This window comes from Rhinoderma darwinii, unplaced genomic scaffold, assembly GCF_050947455.1.
Source record: "Rhinoderma darwinii isolate aRhiDar2 unplaced genomic scaffold, aRhiDar2.hap1 Scaffold_127, whole genome shotgun sequence".
Taxonomy (NCBI): Eukaryota; Metazoa; Chordata; class Amphibia; order Anura; family Rhinodermatidae; genus Rhinoderma; species Rhinoderma darwinii.
This window is the reverse complement of record NW_027461959.1, coordinates 1098771-1103315: the sequence shown is the minus strand read 5'-3', so window position 1 is coordinate 1103315 and position 4545 is coordinate 1098771.

Sequence of the window (4545 nt, the reverse complement as noted above, 5' to 3'; positions counted from 1 at the left end):
GCAGGGCTGAGAAGGGAAAGAGCGCTATTTGGCTTTTGGAGCTCAAGTTTAGCAGGAATGGTTTGCGGAGGGCATTTCACATTTACAAAGTCCCTGAGGAGACAAAACAGTGGAAACCCCCACAAGTGACCCCATTTTGGAGACTACACCCATTGAGGAAATTATCTAGGGGTATAGTGAGCGATTTGACCCCACAGTTTTTTTGCAGAAATTATTGGAAGTAGGCCCTGAAAATAAAAATCAACATTTTTTCAAAGAAAATGTAGGTTTAGCTTATTTTTACTCATTTGCACAAGGACTGAAGGAGAAAAAGCACCACAAAATTTGTAAAGCAATTTCTCCCGAGTAAAACAATGCCCCACATGTTGTAATTAACGGCTGTTTGGAGACACGGCTTGGCTTAGAAGGGAAAGAGCGCTATTTGGCTTTTGGAGATCACATTGAGCAGGAATAGTTTGCGGCGGCCATGTCACATTTGCAAAGCCCCTGAGGGGAAAAAACAATGAAAACGCCCAAAAAGTGACACCATTTAGGAAACTACACCTCTTGAGGAATTTATCTAGGGGCGTAGTGAGCATTTTGACCCCACAAATGTTTCATAGAACTTATTAGAATTGGGCAGTGAAAATAAAAACAATCCTTTTTCTTCAATAAGACGTAGCTTTAGCGCAAATTTTTTCATTTTCACAACAAATAAAGGAAAAAAAAGAACCCAACATTTGTAAAGCAATTTCTCCCGAGTACGGCAATACCCCATATGTGGTCATAAACTGCTGTTTGGGCACACGGCAGGGCTCAGAAGGGAAGGACCACCATTTGGAGTGCAGATGTTACTGGATTGGTTTCTGGGCGCCTGTGGGCCCAAAACAGTGGAAACCCCCCAGAAGCGACCCAATTTTGGAAACTACACCCCTCAATGCATTTACCTAGGGGTGTAGTGAGCATGTTAACCCTGCAGGTGTTTTGTAGAAATTAGTGTGAACTCGATGTTGCAGAGTGAAAATGGGATTTTTTCCACAGATATGTGGACAATATGTGGTGCCCGGCTTGTGCCACCATAACAAGACAGCTCTCTAATTATTATGCTGGGTTTCCTGGTTTTAGAAACACCCTACATGTGGCCCTAATCTCTTGCCTGGACAGTCGACCAGGCTCAGGAGTGAAAGCGTACCATGTAAAATTGAGGCCTAATTTGGCGATTTACAAAGTATTGGTTCACAACTGCAGAGGCTCAGATGTGAAATAATAAAAATAAACCCCTGGGAAGTGACCCCATTATGGAAACTGCACCCCTCAATGCATTTATTAAGGGGTGTAGTGAGCATTTTCACCCCACAGGTCTTTTCCATAAATGAATGCGCTGTGGATGGTGCAAATTAAAAATTTATATTTTTCCCTAGATATGCCATTCAGTGGCAAATATGTCGTGCCCAGCTTATGCCACTGGAGACACACACCCCAAAAATTGCTAAAAGGGTTCTCCCGGGTATGACAGTGCCATATATGTGGAAGGAAACTGCTGTTTGGGGACGCTGTAGGGTTCAGATGGGAGGAAACGCCATTTGGCTTTTGGAGCGTGGATTTTGCTTGGTAGTAGTTTTGTTTGGAGTCTTACTGGTGTTTCCGTTTATAATGTAGGGCATATGTAAGCCGGGCGGAGTATATAAGGGGCATAGTCAGGTGGTATAATAATGGGGTAAAAAAAAAACAATAAAATGATCCATAGATGTGTGTTACGCTGTGACACAATCATTTCTGCACAGGCTGGTGTCGCACTGATATATGGCGTCCTTTATTATCCCCCTTTTGATCCACACTCCGCGCCTTTGTAGTTTGGGGAATTTTGCTAGGAAGTGTTGTCCTGGTATAATACGGGCACCGTCGCTTCCAGCGGATATGTTTGGGCCCTCCCTTTCCTGGTTCCCTAATTTTAGGTCCTTGATAAATCGCCTCTTCAAACAGAAGAAATGTTCCCCTCGGGCACAACTGCATATTTTTTTATTTCCTGACTTATTGGAGCCATAACTAATTTTATTTTTCATAGACGTAGCGGTATGAGGGCTGGTTTGTTGCGGGACGAGCTGTAGTTATTATTGGTACCATTTTGGGGTACATGCAACTTTTTGATCACCTTTTATCCTATTTTTTGGAAGGCCAGGTAAACAAAAAAACGCAATTCTGGCACAGCTTTTGTCTTTTTTTTTTTATACAGCGTTCACCATGCGTTATAAATTACATGTTAACTTTATTCTGCGGGTCAGTACGATTCCGGCGATACCTATTTTATAGGACTTTTTTATGTTTTACAACTTTTTGCACAATAAAATTACTTTTGTAAAAAGAATGTATTTTTTCTGTCGCCAAGTTGTGAGAACCATAACTTTTTAATTTTTTTGTCGACGGAGGTGTATGAGGGCTTGTTTTTTGCGGGACGAGCTATAGTTTTTATAGGTACCATTTTTGGATACGTGCGACTTTTTGATCACTTTTTATTCTAACATTTGTAGGGCAAAGTGACAAAAAAACAGAAACTCTGGTAACGTTTTTTACATTTTTTTTTTACGCTGTTCACCGCGTGCAATAAATAATATAATATTTTGATACCTCAGGTCGTTACGGTCGCGGCGATATCAAATACATATGGTTTATTATTATTTTTCAATAATAAAGGACTTGATAAGAGTAAAAGGGGGATTGTGTTTTATTTGATTACTTGAAACTTTTATTGTTTTCAAACTTTTATTATTTGCACTTTTTTTTACACTTTTTTATACTTTTTTTACACTTTTTCTCAAGTCCCACTAGGGGACTTGAAGGTCCAACGGTCAGATTTTTTTTTTTCTAATACATTGCACTACCTATGTAGTGCAATGTATTAGATCTGTCAGTCATTCACTGACAGCAAGCCGATTAGGCTTCGCCTCCCGGCGGGGCCTAAATCGGCTTCCGTAATGGCAGAGCAGGAGACCATTGTGTCTCCTGTTGCCATAACAGCAGTCGCCAGTCCTGATTGCCTGTCAGGGCTGGCGATCTGCTAGTAACCGCTACGATGAAGCAATCGCTTTCGATTGCTGCATCGAAGGGGTTAATGGCAGGGATCGGAGCTAGCTCCGGTTCCTGCCGTTACAGGTGGATGTCAGCTGTACAGTACAGCTGACTTCCACCGCTGATGACGCCGGATCAGCTCCTGACCCGGCGCCATCTTGCCGGCAGCTACGGAAGCCGATCAGGCTCCGCCGCCGTGCGGATCTTGACCGGCTTCGGTGCTAGGCAGACCGGGAGGCCAGTATTAGGCCTCCGGTTGCCATTGCAGCCACCGTAACCCCGGCAATTTCATTACTGGGGTTCCGATGAGCTGCAAACACCTTAAGTGCAGCGATTTGAGCGCTGCACTTAAGGGGTTAATGGCGGGGATCGAAGCTAATTTCGGTCCCCGCCGTTACAGCCGGATGTCAGCTGTTAGATACAGCTGAGATCCGGTGATGATGGCACCGGCTCATCTTCTGAGCCGGTCCCAAACATTCGGCGTATATGTACGGCAAGATGCGGGAAGTCAATGCTTTCCATGACGTACATTTACGGCAAATGTCGGGAAGAGGTTAAAGGTTATGAACACCTTTTGAAACTTTTTTTTTTTTTAAATGTCAGTCAGTGTGTTTTGTGCAACTTTATAATTAGTTTTTATTAAAAAATCTTTTTACTTTTTGAGATACAGCTGCTCTGTTACCTGTATACAGAGAAGCTGTATCCTACGCTGAATCCTGAACTTGTCAGGTCTGTGGGACTGATGGGTTCAGTGTCAGCGGGTCCTGTGTGTCCTGTGTGTCTGACATGCTGGATCCACCTGTAATACATCACATCTAAGTTAGATGTGATAGATTATAGGTGGATACAGTCGACTACTCTATTAATACCGCCAATAAAACGAAAACCTTGTGAAACGGAGACAAACAGAAACCATTAGCAACGGAAGCGTTACCATTGAAATGGTAACAGAATGCTATGGTTTCCGTTTGGTTTCCGTTCGTAGGTTCCCCTGACGGAAAGGTCTGACGGAACCCATGAACGGAACCACGATGCAGGTGAGAACGAAGCCTAATTATTACTGTATGATCTTTACAGATGGTGGAGGGTACTATTTTTTGGAGTATAAGCAACTCCCAGAATATGATTACCATAATTCTGGTCATACTGGAAGCTGCTAACCTGACTTTGCAAATGATCTCTGTACTGAAATGTATTTGTACTGAGCTTTGTTCTGGTCCTGTATTCATGTACTGAGCTTGGTTCTGGTGCTGTATATATCTAATGAGATTTGTTCTGGAACTGTACATATGTAATGAGCTTGGTTCTGGTGTTGTGTATAGAACTATATTGCTTGTAAAATGTACAAATGTTTTTATGCTCGGGTTACATAAAAAAAATTTGGAAAATAAATGACATGTCATTGATTGGTAGAGAAAACAAACATGGCGAGGGTGGAAGGAGATGTCGGGAAAGAGGTTGGGGGGGCGCCAAACTGAATCTTTGCCCCGGGTACTGGAG